Source organism: Caretta caretta, chromosome 6 (genome assembly GCF_965140235.1).
Source record: "Caretta caretta isolate rCarCar2 chromosome 6, rCarCar1.hap1, whole genome shotgun sequence".
Lineage (NCBI taxonomy): Eukaryota > Metazoa > Chordata > Testudines > Cheloniidae > Caretta > Caretta caretta.
The window spans coordinates 27,406,478-27,424,505 of NC_134211.1; the positions used below are offsets into that span (position 1 = coordinate 27,406,478).

Below are 18,028 nucleotides of genomic sequence, written 5' to 3' on the forward strand. Positions count from 1 at the left end.
TTGCTTTTGTGTATGGTACGTAAAGATGTTTCTTATGTAAAAGCCCTGGGGATATGCATTAGGAACACACTAGGACTGAGAGAATGCAGTGGATTCAGAAGTGACCTTTTGTTTGTTCTACGCCTCAAGTTTGCAGCCAGGCTGGCAGTGAGCCAGTGGGAGAATAGCATTTTATTCATTTATGCTGAGTTCATTCTCAGAGTGCCATGCCAGGGATAATTATAATAAAGTCATTTTATTTAAGGACTTCAAATTTAGAAACTCTAAGTACTTGAGGGACCTTTTGTGTACTGCAGCTGAGTTTAAACAGACATTGTTAGTCTTTTTTTCAACTTTTTTTCCCTTTTACTTACTGATAGCTTCTTCTCAATACCTTTATTACTACAGGGATCATAAATTACATTGCCACACATTCTTTCCAGCAACAGTTGACCTGCTTCAGGTGGGTCTCTTCGCTTTCACTGAGGCTGCATATGTTTCCTCTTCAGTCTTTGTAACCAAAAAGGGAGCCGGGGCTTGTCTGAAATCTTCCTCTGGCATTACTGGGCTAAAACTGTAATAACTTGGATGTTGTTTGAAAAATCTGGACCTACTACTCCAATCTGTTTATTTGTACCATAAAAATCTGATACACTATGCTGCTTATATACTGGAGGCTTATAAACTCTTTTGAATGAAATGCTTCTACTTACTTTAATACAGTCCTTCTTTCTTGGCTTCATTTCTTTTTTACGTTCAATACTATATGTTGGCTGATGTTCAGGGGAAAAAATGAATGGGAAACATAAAGGAAGACAATAAAACATGTGCTAGCAAATTAGTTTTATGTTAAAGCTACCAAAAATGAATTTCTGAATTCCAGTTTTACTCTCCAGCTAAGCTATTTTATTGTCATTCATTCAGTTACAATGTTCCTGAACAGTGATCTGAAATATAAATTTCATTTTAAATTGGGCAATAAAATTTATTGTCTGTCAAAGGTAGCAGTTATGATATACTAAGCAACAATGCAAATACAGTTGAGAACGTTTGCATTTTGCCAGCCAATTTTTGTATAATAGTTATAACTGAGGGGGAATGTGGGTGCACACACTACTGTTTTTCTTTGATGAGAGGATCTATGCTAGAACATCTTACGTTTTTGTAAATGGGTAGGCGTCTCAGCCCATTCTATATGTAGCATAAGCTTCTTAGATGAACCGCTGCATATGTTTGCTCTTATTCTTATCTACTGTCCTGATCCCGGACTGTAATAATAACATAAACCTTAGCATGAGCTTCCTCCTGAGCTGTCTGTTTCTAGGATTTAGCCCCGTCTCTATTCCTCCCTTTAGTTCTCTCTTGCTTGAGTCAGTCTTACTCCTGAGTTTGACTGAATGAGAATCCCCTGGTTTGGTTGCTAGGATGAGTCAGCAGGTTAGCTCTGCACACCCAAACAAGGTCTTAATGCCAGTGATACTGTTTAGCATTATGACTGTGTTGGATTAATTAAGAGGGGAGAGACAATTTTTGGTTACCTTTGTTTAAATGCATGTTCATTTGATAGTTAGCATATAAGAGTATTTCATTGTAATATTTCTAAAATATAGAGATTTGGATGCATTTGGGAAAAAAAGAGGAGAGCTTACAAAAAAGATATAGATCATAGAGAGCTATTGTTCCGCCTTGTAAAGTCCACGGATTCTACAATGGGTCATCAGGTTGTTTGTAGCTTTTGGGAGCAGAATTCAGACCAGCCAGTCACTAACTCAGGGACCTGCCACAGATTCTGTACAGCTTGCTAGCTTTGCTCTGCTTCTGCAGCTACACGTAGTACAAGGACTAGAGCTGGGAGGGAAATCAGTTTCTTGTCCCACAGAACTTTTTGAGATTTCAAAAAATTTCCCATTCTGCATTTGGGACAAACTGGAGACCTTTTGAATTTTTTTGTGAAAAACCAGAGTCACACCCCAGAGTAGCCAATAGCCTGGTGGCTAGGCCACTTACTTGAGAAGTGACCCAGCTTCAAGTCAGGTGGAGCAGGGGCATGAAACTGGTTCTCCGACATCCCAGGTGAGTGCCCTAACACTGGGCTATTGGCTATGCTAGGTTGGGTTTCTCTCTTTCTGGTTTTGACCTGATACCTCTCTCAACAAAAATTTCATCTCAATTTTTGTGTGAGAAGTTTTGGTTTCAATGAATTGGCATTTTCTGACTGAAAAACTGTTGTCAAAGAATCCCGCACCAACTCTAGTGAGGAGAGACCTCCCTCCTGCAGTGCTTTAGGGTCTTTGGATCTAGACCTTTTCTAAACTAAAACAAAACCTAACAGATAAATATGTGGTGCAGTAGAGTGTTTTAGTTTGGCTAGATCTCTGCCAAACTTTTCAGCTGGCTTTTGGGGCTGAGTCACTTGATTCTTAGCTTCCATTTCTTCCTGTGGCATTGCAACAGTGTTTGCCCTCTGCTAGACCCTAGCATGGCAGACAGTCAAGTTGGTAAGACGTTTAAAGTGAACACTATTTCCTCATGCACTTCTTTGTGGATAGAGTTAATATTTTCTTCCGTAATACCTAGCGCCCCCAACTGAAATTGAGGCCCCATTGTGCTATGTGCCATACATACCCTTTTTGGGGGGAGGAGATTCAGAGTTATTCTTGCGTGGGGAGTATTTTGGAAAATACATGCCAGTTGGAGCATTGTGAAGGCAAAAAATTAACTCTGTTGTTGAAGTTTCTCTCTGAGTCAAGGCTCAGAGTCTTCAGAGTTTATAACATCCAGAATGGGGGGATGAAAACCACTAGGGGCAAGGGAATCTCACTTGAGGAATTCCACCAAGATTTCAACAATTTCCACCCCACCATCAACCTCAGCCCGGACCAGTCAACACAAGAAATCCACTTCCTGGACACTACAGTGCAAATAAGCAATGGTCACGTAAATACCACCCTATACCAGAAACCTACTGACCACTATACTTACCTACATGCCTCCAGCTTTCATCCAGACCACATCACACGATCCGTTGTTTATACCCAAGCGCTAAGATCCAATCCCTCAGACACAAACACCTACAGGATCTCTATCAAGCATTCTTAAACCTACAGTACCCACCTGGTGAAGTGAAGAAACAGATTGACAGAGCTGAAGGGTACCCAGAAGTCACCTACTACAGGACAGGCCCAACGAAGAAAGTAACAGAATGCCACTAGCCGTCACCTACAGCCCCCAACTGAAACCTCTCCAGTGCATCATCAAGGATCTACGACCTATCCTGAAGGATGATCCCTCACTCTCACAGACCTTGGGAGACAGGCTAGTCCTTGCTTACAGACAACCCCCCCCCAACCTGAAGCAAATACTCACCAGCAACTACACACCACACAACAAAAACACTAACTCAGGAACCAATCCCTGCAACAAACCAGTTGCCAACTCTGGCCACATATCTATTCAAGGGACTCCATGGTAGGACCTAACCACATCAGCCACACCATCAGGGGCTTGTTCACCTGCACATTTACCAATGTGATATAGGCCATCATGTGCCAGCAATGCCCCTCTGCCATGTACATTGGCCAGACCGTACCCTCTGTATGCAAAAGAATAAATGGACACAAATCAGACATCAAGAATTGTAACATTCAAAAACCAGTAGGCAAGCACTTCAATCTCCCTGGACACTCAGTAACAGACTTAAAAGTGGCAGTTCTTCAACAAAAAAGCTTCAAAAACAGACTTCAGCGAGAAACTGCAGAACTGGAATTAATTTGCAAACTGGACACCATCAAATTAGGCCTGAATAAAGACCGGGAGTGGATGGATCACTACAAAAGGAATTTTCCCTTTGCTGATACTCACATCTTCTTATCAACTGTTGGAAATGACCAATGTCCACCTTGATTGCATTGGCCTCATTAGCACCACAAAAGTAATTTTCCCTCTCTTGATATTCACCCCTTCTTGTCAACTGTTAAGAATAGGCCACTTCCACCTTAATTGAATTGGCCTCGTTAGCACTGAACCCCCACTTGGTAAAGCAACTCCCATCTTTTCATGTGCTGTGTGTGTGTGTGTGTGTTATATATATGAAGTGGGTTTTAGCCCACGAAAGCTTATGCCCAAATAAATGTGTTAGTCTCTAAGGTGCCACAAGGACTCCTCGTTGTTTTTGCTGATACAGACTAACATGGCTACCACTCTGAAACAGAATCTCCAACAGTTTCTCTCTTCCTTTTCTCCCCCATCCTCTCTTTAAGATAAAAATTGAAACACAGTTTTGCTGAATGGAGAAGTGCAACCTGAGACCAGCATGTCAAGTATGTGAACTTCATTTTCCCTGTGAAACCAGGACTCCTCCCAGCAGAGCAAACTGCATGAACCTAGAACAGCTGAAGTGATACACCTGTACTCTTGTTTAATAATACCAAGATGGTTCATTAGCGCAGCCTGCAGATAAGTGCAGCTGCAGTTCCCTGTACAGAAGCTGCCAAGAGACCCCTCTTGTGTGTGTAGTTCTCTTTTCATTTAATTGTTGCTCTAAAATCCAAGCACTTCATGCACCTGCATTCTGCCCTGAGTCACATCACAAGGCGTGGCAAGATGAAGCAACCTTTGCGGATGAGTTGTCCTGGAACAAGCTGTTAGATCCAAAGTGCACCCAAAGACAACTACTTAGAAAAGGGGGACTGGAAAGTAAAAGCACATCTTGTAAGATAAAAGCAGGTTAGTAATACTTAAAGGTCCCTGGAGGGCAGGTCAGAATAAAAGATGAAACACATTAGAGAGCATCCTCACATATGGTGTAACTATTAGGGGTAAGCTTCATGTGGCTGTGATACTCTGATATCAATCATAAGGCAACACACAATGATACACAAATCTTGACTGGAATCCCAAAGCATGATGGGGTTTGGAGCTACTGGGCCAAGTTCTCTGCTGGAGTAAACTGGAGCATTGAAGTCAGTGCAGCTGTGCCAGTTTACACCAGCATAAAATTTGTCCCCTATGCCATAGGGTCATTCAGCTCCTGACCAGTGTCGTTAAGATAATGATATACAAGAGAATTATTAGATGTTTCAAATATGCTTGCCGATAGCTGACGCTGGCTTCCTATTGAGGGTGCTTAGTACCTGGCAGGATTAGACGCATCATGCATTGCAGTAAGGCTTTAACACTGGCAGGCACAGCAAATTTTTGAAAGCTGTTCTCATTAATATCTTTTGTTTTTATAAAATATATAAAACCCCATGCAAGTTGTGCCCTTAGTAATAGGATTGCAGGTTTGTGTAGACTGCTGTTACCTTCACCCTATCCTATCCTTTTTCTCTTCTCCCTCCATTTGTTATATCTGTGCCATCTTGTCTTAAGTTACATTCCCTGCTCCAAAAATCTTACAGTATATCTTATGACGTGTTTGTACAGTAGGACTCTGATCTGACTGGTGCCTCTGGGCACTTCAGCACTGTTGCCAACTCCCACGATCTTATTGTTAGTATTGCAATATATGGTCTTTTTTCTTAAAGACACAGATCCTGGTCCAGGGGAATATTGAATCTCCACTTACTTTTCTTTCTTACTTTTCTTGAATGATTAACTCCAAGTACCGCAGCATTTTTTTTTTGCATAGCATATAGGTTTAATACACTGTATGTATAGAATAATCCTATGTAGTTATTTCTTGAAAAGATATTTTGCCTGTGGGCCAGGTGCAGGCTTTAAAAATTGAGTATTAAACGAGAATATTTTCTGTTGGGAAATTTGAAAGAAAGACCCCTACTCGGCACTAGGTACAACCAGACTCAAATGCAGATTAGATTGTAGATGGGATCCTTCTTGATAAGGAGGCAACCTCTGAGTAAAATGGGAATTAAAGTAATGATGTGCATTTTCCTATCACCTCTGATCTTCTGGCCGTATCAAAATGTATGGAAAAATACCCATAAGCCCTTTCAAGCTCCAGTTGTGCCCGTTTAGATAAAGAATACATACTGCCTGGCTATAGGTAGAAGCCAACATCTTTAACTTTCAGGGTTGGCCCGTGTAACTGGAGACTGCAAAACTGAAATAGCAGCCTGGACATTTATTTTTTTTAAAGCAGTTAGAAATAAAACAGTCCTCCTCCGCCTCCTTCCTCACCTCGCCCCCCCTACCCAAATCCATTAAATGGGAATTATAAAACAGCTAAATCTTCCTTTTTGTTACTGTTTCTGCCCTTGTCAAATGTTTCAAAGAAAGATGGAAATGGTGCACTGCAGTAATTGGAATGTCCCACTGAAGATGCTGAGATCAGCACATGTACATGGAGTCTAGGCCAGGTTGAAGGACAGAGTGACCCTTAAGGGAAAATAGGGATGGAAATAGAAGCCATGTCAGGTTTTTATATTTCTTATCCACTGTCTTTTTTTATTGAGGGTCAAATTGGAGACTAAATATACAGAATATGACTAATATTCATTGTTACTGGGGAAACATATTATAAAAGACATCAACTTGTACCCTAATTAAGAGCAGTTCTAAACCAGTTATGTTTAGTCTTCAAACAATGTATTTAGATATGACTGTCCTTTTGACCACATAGGGAATGGTCAGAGCAGTAGTGGGGCTTCTGCTTTTACATTTTTATTATACTTTTACGTTGGGACTTTAAAAGGGGCCTGAAAGGAGGTAGGCACTCAACTCTCATTGACTTTCCCATCATCAAGTCTTGGAGAACTGGGGAAATTCCAGAAGACTGGAAGGGAGCTAATGTTGTACTAATTTTAAAAAATTTAAATGGGATGACCTGGTTGATTATAGACCTGTTATCCTGACATTGATCCCAGGCAAGATAATGGAGTGGCTGGTGTGGGCCCTAAAGGCCCAACCTGCCATTCAGAACATGACTTCGGACAATCAGACCTGAAATTTTAAAAGTGACTGGTGATTTTGGATACCTAATTTTTTGGCTGCCCAACTTGGGATACCTTGAAGGGGCTGAGCACTCACCCTCTGACAATCAGATCCCTTTAAGTTTTCTCAGGTTGACTCCTAGTCACTTCTGAAAGTTTAGGCCTCAGTATCTAGAGCAGTACTTCAATTTTTCTTAATCATGCCTGACCGGAATGGTGTGGGGTTTTTGTTTGTTAGTTTTGTTTTAACACTCTGGATCAAATTTTAACTTGTGTCCACTTACACCTCATCTGCATTTGGCTCGAAATATCTTTTAAGGATTGTTTTATGTAGCTGATACCTCTTTTCTCTTTCCTTCATTTTTTCTTTTTCGGTTCACAGGACATGAAATGTAGTGGGGCACAGGGAAAGGTGTGCGTGGGTTTGACTGACAATTGCCCATCTAATACATTGGTTTTCAAAGTTGCAGTCATGCCTCTTTGGTTGGTGGGAGTAACCTGGGTTTATTGTGGGGCATGAGGACGTGACCCCTGTTCCAGCATCTGCTGGAAGGAGGAAGAGGGATGGATGAGGAGCGAGAAGGCATGGCTTCTCCCTGTGCAGGAGTTCCAGGGTGGCTATGCCAGCTTGCTCACCTCTCCAGAGGGTGATGTGCAAGTACCCCTGCCCTGGCTCTGCACTGGCATGCTGAGGATTACACCAGGGCAGAGGAACCTGCGGTCTGTGATTCTGGAAGGAGTCCTGGAAGGGTGAGGGATGGGGGCGGTACGAAGAGAGGGTCTCAGCTTGGCTGTCTGTGTCCTGCCAGTGCTGCCCACCCAGAGCTTGCCCTGGACAGGGGATGCTTGCAGACTGTGGAGCAGCAGGGCACCCTGGCTGGAATGGGCTCGCAGACCCTGGTAATCTGCGGGAATACTGTTCCTTAGAAAGAGGTGCCTGGGATTTGAATCTCCAAGGTGGAGTGTGGCAAAAAAATGTTTGGGAGCCTTTGACCTAAAGTATTGCTAGGACCCTGGAAATAGACTTCAACTTCAACCCAGGTTACACAGTTTACAGTGATTCATAAATAGTTAACACCACCATTATGACAAACATCAGGCTGGCACCTTTAATTATTTTATGGCCACATAATGTGACTTTAGTGGTACTAAACAGAGAGTCCCAGGTAAGCAGCAAGGAGTCTGTTGGTCCTGTATCTGTTACAAAGACTGCCCTAACTAGAGCTGGATGGACCTCCTTGTAGCTGGTCTACGTGCTGGATAAATGCACAGGTGGGATGGGAGAGGGAAGGAAGTATCATATATAAAGTAGCCCTGTCCTGTGTACTCCTAAGATTGCCCCATCAAAGAAGAAAAGACTTGGGGGAATCGGTGCAGTGGCAAATTTTTTAACCTGTAGCTGCCCCCTTTGGGCTGCCATGCAAAGACCCCCTGGGAAGTTGAGCTTTGTGTCCTATAAGGCAGTGGTTCTCAACCTGGGGTATGAGTACCCCTGGGGGTACACAGAGGTCTTCCAGGGGCTACATCAACTCCTCTAGATACTTGCCTAGTTTTACAACAGGCTACGTAAAAAGCACTCGTGAAGTCAGTACAAACTAAAATTTCATACAATGACTTGTTCATACTGCTCTATATACTATACCCTGAAATGTAAGTACAATATTTATATTCCAATTGATTTATTTTATAATTATGTGGTAGAAATGAGAAAGTAAGCATTTTTTCAGTAATCGTGGACTATGACACCTTTCTATGTTTATGTCAGATTTTGTAAGCAAGATGTTTTTAAGTGAGGTGATACCTGGGAGTACACAAGACATGTCAGATTCCTGAAGGGGGTACAGTACTCTGAAAGGTTGAAAACCACCGCTATAAGGGGTGTGCACTTCCTGCTCAACACCCTGGAATCCAGCCCTTGCTTTTGAAAAGAGGAACCACCTTTATTAATAGATTCATAGATATTAAGGTCAGAAGGGACCATTATGATCATCTAGTCTGATGGCACAACGCAGGCCACAGAATCTCACCCACCCACTCCTGCAAAAAACCTCTCACCTATGTCTGAGCTATTGAAGTCCTCAGATCGTGGTTTAAAGACTTCAAGGAGCAGAGAATTCTCTAGCAAGTGACCCATGCCCCATGCTACAGAGGAAGGCGAAAAACCTCCAGGGCCTCTTCCAATCTGCCCTGGAGGAAAATTCCTTCCCGACCCCAAATATGGTGATCAGCTAAACCCTGAGCATATGGGCAAGATTCACCAGCCTGATACTACAGAAAATTCTTTCCTGGGTAACTCAGATCCCACCCCATCCCATATCCCATGTTGTCTCATTTGCATTCTAAACATCTTAGTGTGTGTAAGATGGCAAACTTCCATTCTGTCTAAACACTGGTAATACTGTCTACTTTTCTACTGTGGGTGAGCTTCAGTGAATTCTGTTCATATTTGCTTTACTTTCATTTCCACATCCTCCCTTCCAAGGATAGCCAGTTTGTTAATACCTATTCCATCCCATGTGCTCCTCATCCAGAGATTTGTTGATAATTCTGTGATAAAATGTTTAGGAAAAATGCCTTTTTGAAACCTGTAATTGATTTTACTTCCAAAGACTGAGTTTCAGGTCACGACACCACAAATCAAGGGATGGTTCTTGCTGTATTGTCTTGGCAAAGGTCCCTCTCCCTAGGTGACAAGGATATCAGTCCCCTAAAGGGAAGGGTAACTTGTATAGATCTTTGTGGTACTTATCCTGGAAATAAAAGGCTGAAGTGAAAAAGTATTAGCTGTGTCTAGGAGAACATACACTTGATGAGTTAAATCCTTTCCAGTGGGATATTTAGAAGTGTAGGAAGACCACTGGCTACAATAAAAATCAATGTTTGAAAGAAGAAGCTTTCGTCTTGGAGAGCTAATGCAGATCTTGAGTAATTTTTGTGATCTCCAGTGCTTTACGTTTAGAGTTAATTCGGACTTGGTTAATTATTAACAAGTAACATTTAGCATATCCATTGTTTTGCCTTTCCTAGATAAATGAGGCTCTGCATTTTTAAATGTAAGATATAGCTCTCTCTCTCTCTCTCTCTCGATTTTCTGAAAGAGAGGATGATACAGCAAGTTACAATAGTCCTTACCATGACATTTTTATTCCACTGGATACCCTCTTAAAGGAGCACTGTGCTTTGTCCTTAAACTTTAAGATTGTTCAGTGAGTGCCACCCAGACCAGTAAAGTAGCTAAACTCACAGATTGAGATTTGTTTCCCCTTCTCTGGTCCCTTTGCGATGTATAAAAGGGCTGGAGCAGCATAGAGAGACCCTAAAAGCCCTATATCCAACCAGGAAGGGGCTGGAGGTGTTTCCCCTTGTGCAGTCACTGTGGAAACATCTGTAAGATTGCCTCTTGAGGACCCCCTTGCAAGATCTCGGGAAGGGAGATCTCTGTTGGAATCAGAGCTGCAGCACACAATACTGTGGAGATTCTTGGCAGTGCCAGTGCCCATGGGGCAGTCCTTGGTGGCTGCCATAACTTAGGTCTTAAGGGGTGTCTGAATTATGCTGGGAGCTTCGGCAGTCCCTGGAGCAGCCCGGAATTTGGAGAGCACAAAGGTGGTTTACAATCGCTTAGGGTGGGTCTAATGCTGCAATCAGAGGAGTGATTGCAACACATGTGGATGCACCTGAGCTAGCTTTGATCTAGCTAGTTCAAATACCAATGACAGTGAAGCCACAGCAGCTCCAGAACCCACCCAGGACCCTGGGTATGTACTCAAGTGATTAGCTAATGATACTGCTTTGCTGGTATTGTTACTCGAGCTAGCTAGAGCAAAGCTACCTCGGGCATATGTTACTCCTGGGGGAATTCTGCGGCACAGCACATGCACAGAATGTATGTCCTCCCACATATTTATTTGCTTTCCTGCAGAAAAATGACTTTCTCATGGGGAAACAAAGGGAAGCCACAAGAGCGGTCATGCAGTCCTCCCCAGCAGTATGTTTCATGTGCCCAGGGCAGCCAGCAGAGAGGTAAATCACTGTGGGGCAGGGGGCAGGACTGGGGAAGACACAGTGGGTGGCTCCTATCCTGCTTTGGGCTCAGCTGCTTGTCCTGGCTGGGCTGGAGAGGACGGGACTTCCTCTTAGCCTGCATGGCATCCAGGGCCGGGTCAGACACACCCCCAGATTTCTCCCCCAGTTGTAGGAAGCTCTGCAAACTCCCCTGCCCCTCACTTACTTCACTCATCGCTCCTCAGCTGCAGGGAGTGAGATCCTGGTGCAGGGAGCTGCTCCCCCATCCACCCAACCCCCATGCATCCAGACCCCCCCACACCCAGATCCTCCCACTGAGCCTCAACCCCCTCCCCACTCAGAACCCATGCAATGAGCCCCACTTCCCCTGCACCTGGATCACCCCAATGAGCCACCCACACCTGGATCCCCACCCCACCAAGCCCCACTCCTCCAAGCATCTGGATGCCCCACTGAGCCTGCCACACCCAGACCTCCCTGCCAAGCTCTATCCCCCCATCACCCAGACCCCACTGCTGAGCACCAACCCCCTTCACCTGGACCCCCTACAGAGTCCCATTATTGTTGCACCCAGATCCCCCTGAAACCCAGATACCTGACTGAGTCGTTCTGTGACAGATTTATGTTCCCAATCTGCCTGGGGCGTCAGGTGATCAGGCGGAGGCCTCAGGATCTTTAGGGAGGAGATGACAGAGTACACCGTGTAACTGAGTTTTAAAGCTTTATTGATAAAATAATAAAGTAACAGTGGAGAGTGCTGGGGGTGTGTTTGTGTGTGTGTTTCCCCATGTCACTCTGAGGAAGTAAGAAAGCGTTAGTGCCCCAAGCCCTAACCCACTTTCATACTTACATGCACACTTCCTGAGGCTGGCCAGGCCTGGGTGTAACATAAGAAGAAGAGGGGGAGGGGTGGACGGGAATTCTGTCCTGTGCGCACAGGTTGTCCAGGGTCTGCTGTTGAACTCCGATTTGCCTCGGCTCTCAGAAGGGTTTTTAAGTCCTTGGTTCTTTTGGGGGCTTTTCGTTCAGCAACCTCTGTTCCCTGTGCTCTTTGTACCAGTCCTAACCAGATCTTTGTGGCCTCTTCAGCTTTCCCAAAACACATCGGCTCCAGGGGTGCAAAACTTTGTTTTCCCCCCACTTCTGCTGGCCTTTGCCATCTCGTTTGTTTTTGTAATCTCTTCAGTCCTGCTCAGCTTAGTTCGCCTCTTCTCATGGCTGGTGGGGGGGTTGGGTAAGATCTGAATGCAGCTGCCGACTTCTCGTCGAGCCCCTGACCTTGGACCGGGGCCAGCATCTTATCTTCAGACGTAGCTAGCTGAGGTGTTGAGTTAACCTGTTCTTTGCTCTCTTCCTCCTTCTCCCTTTGGCCTCTCGAACCTGCAAAGGAATCTTCCACTCCACACTCACACCTTTGACCCTTCCCAAAATGCCTTGAGAAGCTTGCAACAGCGTTAGCAATATACAATGCTCATCTGCCTCTCCCAGAAGACCCCCTGAAGGAGGGGCCATTGGGGTGTGACAGTTCACACCCAGATTGCCCCACACAGAACCTTCTCAACCCACACCTGGGTCCCCCCACACTAAGCCCCTCCACACTTGGATCCTGCCTTGTTGAGCCTGCCTGCCCACACCTGGTGCACCTGGCACAGAGGGCCAGGGCCCTGTGGTGTTTCTGGGGCAGGCCCTGTCCTTGCACTGTGTCAGGGTTGGGTTCAGCCTCATGGCTGAGTCCATGTCCCAGGGGGAGTGGGGGGTGGAGCTGTACAGTGATCTCCCACCTCTTTGCAGCCAGTGACCTGTGCTCTCCAATGCCATGCTGGAGCCTCTGCATTTATTTGGCAAATAAATTTTGCAGATTTTTTCAGAATTTTAAAATATTGTGCACAGAATTTTTAATTTTTTGGTGCAGAATGCCCTCAGGAATAATATGTAAATCGCTGCAGTCACACCTCTGATTGCAGCGTAGAGAGACCCTCAAAGGATGCAGAACAGAATTTCACCTCTTCTTCTCCTCAGAATTGTGTCTAGTACAGTAACTGGGTAAGAATGAGAAGCAGGTTAGTACATCCAATTAGTGTAGAGACTGGGTTAAAGGGTAGAGCTAGACTGTGTCTTCATACTATTTATAGTATTGTCGTGCTGTATTCAAGCAGAGATATATTGTGCTGTCAACATTTGCACTCTGAGTGAAGAACTGACTGTAAGACATTAGAGATGGTTGACAGACTGCAGTTAATCCCAACTAATGAAGAAATGCAGAGCATGTTAATTTACATGTAAGTTGAAGCAATTGGCTGCTAACAAAGCCTTTAAAATTATCTCTGTACTGAGTGATCATAAATCACATGTGTGAGACTAATAATTCAATAATAAATAATATATTTTAAATTAAAAACTACATAGCTTTAAATTATACTGTTATAATTTGATAACTTGTCCTGTAATTCACTGAATGAACTTCAGTCCACGTGCCGAAATAATGTTGCAAGAAATAATTATATTTTACGGAACCAATTTATTATGAGTAGCAACCTCAAAACATGAATATTTTGTGTTCCAGATCTAATTGTTACAATGTTCAGGTTATGTGGAGGATATAGTTGCAGTTTAATAAACATGCAACATACAGTACATATAATTGTAAATAAAAAACAATTCCAAAAAGCACAACGTTTTTTACAGGGTGATCCACTTTAGCAGTAGTTTGCAATTTTACAATCAAGGAAAACAGTAAGATTAGATTCTGCTTCAGTGGAGAAATTGGTTTGCTTCCTGTGACTTGACTTTGGAAAAATAGAATCAAAATTTGTCAGTGGATTTCTCATCTTGATGGTTATCCTCCAGACTATTTTGAAAATTGGCACTGTTGAACTGACAAATATCTCTTCATCAGTACTTGACATTAGCATGGCTGTACTGTCAGAATATTGCAATCTCCAGAGTATTAGGTAGAGAAGTAGACAAAGAAGGAATGAAATGGGGAATAATTAGTATGCTCCATTCCACTGTCTATTCTTTGTGAGCACACTTCATTTGCCAAAGAGTTATTGGTATAAGGCATTCTAATGAAACAACCTTGATGTAAGTCCAGCTGCAATATTTAGAAGTTCCATCCATATTTTAGGCTAGTGTTAAAATTCTAGGATATCTTTAAGGAAGATGTTTAGAAAATAACTATTTTTTTGTTCTCTGTACACTTTTGCTGACACAAATCATTTGAAAATGTGAAAACAGCTAGACTTAAACAGCAGCTATACCTCCTCAGGTTAATAGTCCATTATGGAGTCTTCTCACCTGGAGCTGGCCATTGTTGTAACAGGGTCATGGATTAGATGGACCACTGGACTGATCCAGTATGGAAGTTCCTATGTTCCTCTCCTCACTGCAGTATCAGAACAGCAAGCCAGGACTGCTAAAAATGACTAGAATAACTTTGTCTCTAGTTGTCTTCACCCTGTTTTGAGAGCGTGAGTGTGTGTATAATATAATATATACACATACACACTACACAGCAGCATGAAGTGGATTTTCTTTGCCAGCCTGATGGACAGTTGCTGATTCATGAAAGAAAACAACCATCCTTCCAAGAACTGGAAACTTGCCATGTTGCTAAATAAGCTGAGATCCCACTCCCATGGGCAGAGTGGGATTTCAGAATGAACCATTACATAGTCTTCTTACTGAATGCAGCAAGATTGAACGTAACAAATGAAACCACTGTTTTTCTGTGGCTTTTCCTCTTACTCTAATTTAGAACTCCACGACTAAGAAACAATTTAATGAAGGCGTCTTAGATTACATTTCCACCAAAGCAATTCCTTTTGCCAGTAATCTATTTGTTATGATAGTTCTCTGTATAGATAGATAGATTCTATTTTACTTTTATCACCAAATTCTTTATATGTGGGGAGGAGGAACAATTCAGAGTAGATCCATGGATTGCAAGAGGGGTTTAGTTAACAAAATAAAGGTTCAGAGTGATGAGAGGAATTTTAATAAAGTGAAAGGTATCAATGAGGACAGGAGCTTAGAAGGATTCATAAAGGGTTGGACATTTTATGAATAACAAGAATGTCCAGAGTTACAGTAGGAAGTATTAAAAACAAACTCTAAGAACTTTGAAAGGGGGATAAACTTTCATGCTTAAGGGCATCAGCCAACGCCTAACTAATGGGGGTTAGGAAGAAACTTTCCCTGTGGGCAGACTGTTCTGAAACTGCCTACTGTAGGGTTTCTTGCACCTGCCTCTGAAGCACTTGGTACTGGCCAGTTTCAGCAACAGGATACTGGACAAGATGGAGCACAGGTCTGATCCAGTATGGCAATTCCTGTGTTCGTATGAAAACTTTTTTTCACCTAAATTCTGAAGTCTATTTCAGGCAAAATTCCCATTGCCTGAATAAGTACTGAGAGCTTGACCCTCTGCTCAGACAGAGCGGAGAAGTGGGTTGCAGAGAGCTGGTTGCAACTCCCTGGTCATACCTGACCCCCGCATACGTAAAAGTGTTGGGAGAACTGGGCATAGAGGAACATTGCTCTGCAAAACTCCACCCACACTCAGTCATTGGAACATCTCTGACGTGCCCCTTTCCTCCTCCTATGTGACAAGGCAGCAGAACCATCTCCACTGGCTTTTATTGGCTGAGAGAGTCCTGTGCAGGTGGAATTTGCTCAGTGCAATGTGGCCTTACCAAACTGGAAAATCCAGCCCTGAGTAAAAACTTAGGCCCCATTATTCTGTTGACATTAATGAGGCTGAGTAGTATCTTACTCCATGAAAAGTATAAATTAATTGATGTTAATCTGACCTAAATAAAGGGCCTTCTTGCAGAGTAAAGTACTGCTTATTTGAAGTAAGAGTGGGAAGGTCTGGCCCTGGGTGGAGAACTCTTTGTAGGAGATGGAACATTAATTATTAATGGTAGTAGTGGCAACTGGTAGATAAGAGGAATAATCAACAGCAAATTTCTTATATAAAATTCCTCCTATTTTGCATGTCTGCAAATCCGTCAGATTAAAGGATTTTACTGCATATAAAATATGTGGGCTGCCAAATTCCTTAGTGATAAAGATGCCAGAGTGGATTATCTCTTCTGTCTCAAGATTAGGGTCATCATTGGGTCAGGGCAGTGAATGATGAAATACAATTATATTGTACATTATAATAATGACTCATGTATTGTAGGTGCCTGTGGTATGCAGTCTGGATGTATTGCACATTCTGGTGGATGTTTAATTTTGTTTTCTCTTGCCATTGGCTGGCATCACCTCTCTTAATGGATAATCAGACTAGCTGTTGCAGAAATTTTGCATAAGAACTTCAGTGTCCATTTTTGGAACTTTGAATTTTGATTCAGTAAATTAGTGCAATTACAGTAGTACAGATATCAGTGACTGCTTGTTTCTATTGCTTATCTCAAGCTACAGAGATTTTACAAGAACCTTTCCTCAATCAAACCAAACCTATTGCACTTTAATATGTAAACCTTTGCAATTGGCTCAGTTGTTCTGTTGCTCACGCAGTGGTGAACAGTCGTTTCCCAGAGTACTTCCATTGAAGTCAGTGGGACTGCTCATGTGAATAACTGCTAATACAAATCAAAGGCTCTGATTTTCTCCCCGAAATGATTTTAAACATAATAGGCCAGATAATTAGCTGGTGTTAAGGGGTAGGGGTGTAAATCCATTGGCCCAAAGTGTGCCCCCTCATGCATCTCTTCAACATTGCTACAGTTGCATTCTGCTTAATACTTTGTTTTTTATTATGGTCAATGCTAAACATAATATGATACGTTCTTCTTTTGGACTGTCTGCATTGCCATTCATATGAAAGGGAGTTAAAACAAAATAGCATTAGTACTGTAAATAACTGTAATTTTGTTTGTAAGGGTATGAGCGCAGCAAGAGAAAAATATGTCCCACTGAGTATCTTACTTCAAATTATCCCTGATAATGGGTAGTCAAAATTTTTGAATCTTCAAAAGCTTCAAATTACTGGAAACATGATTTTGTGGTTAACATGCAAGAATATAAATCAAGCAATCTGGTTTCTATTCCTGCCTCTCTGAAGAGTAATTTAAGACACTTATATTCTCCATACCTCAGTTTCCCCAACTGTCAAAGATACAAGATGATGTTCTTTGCAAGAGTGTTGTGAGACTAAATTCATTGAAGTCTGCAAAAGGTCTTTGGGGTCCTCAGAGGGAAGGCATTATGGAAGTACAAGGTATTACCGTTATTATAACAGAATACTGCCATAGTATTGGGCTCTTTTGGCTAAGACCTAGTATCGTGTCAATTTTCTATCGGACGACTCCTATGACTAGGGACAGTTCCGTCTCTTTACAGAGAAGTGGACTGTTTGGTTCCATCTCTGACTGCTGTGACCCCGCTGTGTTGCAAGTACATCACAATGGAACCTCGCACCCAGAAGAGTCGTCGTTGTTAGATATGTATTGACACAGTGCGATAAATGTGCTGGATCAGATTCTGCTCTCAGATGTGCAAGTATCACTGAAGTTAACAAGAAGTAAGGTAGGTGTGGGGGTGTGCGTGCACGCGTGCGTGCGCCTGTGGTCAGGTTTTAAGTACGTCATCTTAAATACGGCAGTAGGGTTAGGGTTGCCGTTTTCCTTGGCGTTAAACTGTGGAGCCCTTCTGTAATGACAAGTAAATGAAAGGAGGAGAAATTGTGTGCTGGCTGTAGTGTTTTAAGTTACATAACTCATTAGCTGGTCCAGAGAAGAGCTGCCAATGCTTATGGCTTTGTCAGCCTTCCTTTCACAGACACTGAGCAGAAAGGATCATTTGGGTTTACTGTGTGTATATATGCAGGAGATTTACACAATTTAAAAATAGGAATGTTGTTCTTAATCTGCTGGGAACATTTTATTTTTTGTATTTGATGTAAAATAGTGTATGAAAATGACTTCAGTTTAAATAGACTCCGTTGATACAGTACTTTTCCACTGAATTTACTAGGAGCTGTGAATGTGTTATAACAAACTGCACTGCAGGCTGCAGCATCTGATTGTCATGCCAGGAGCATCACTAGCGTAGAGCTAAATAGAGATTGGTGAGGAAACTGGGTCAGGAAACAGGCCTACTGTACCTGCAGAGACTGCAGAGTG

General features: G+C 42.8%; 1 protein-coding gene across 5 annotated transcripts in view; it reads left to right on the top strand.

Moving 5' to 3' along the window:
* SERGEF (secretion regulating guanine nucleotide exchange factor) overlaps nt 1-18,028 on the top strand; it is a 256,381-nt gene that overhangs the window by 92,588 nt on the left and 145,765 nt on the right. For 2 of the 5 annotated variants that reach the window (XR_007357408.2, XR_012668887.1), the window contains exon 10: nt 17,247-17,432. The exons of the other annotated variants lie outside the window; for them this stretch is intronic. The gene's annotated coding sequence lies outside the window, so the exon portion shown is untranslated. The remainder of the gene's footprint in view (nt 1-17,246; nt 17,433-18,028) is intronic. 5 annotated transcript variants of the gene reach the window in all.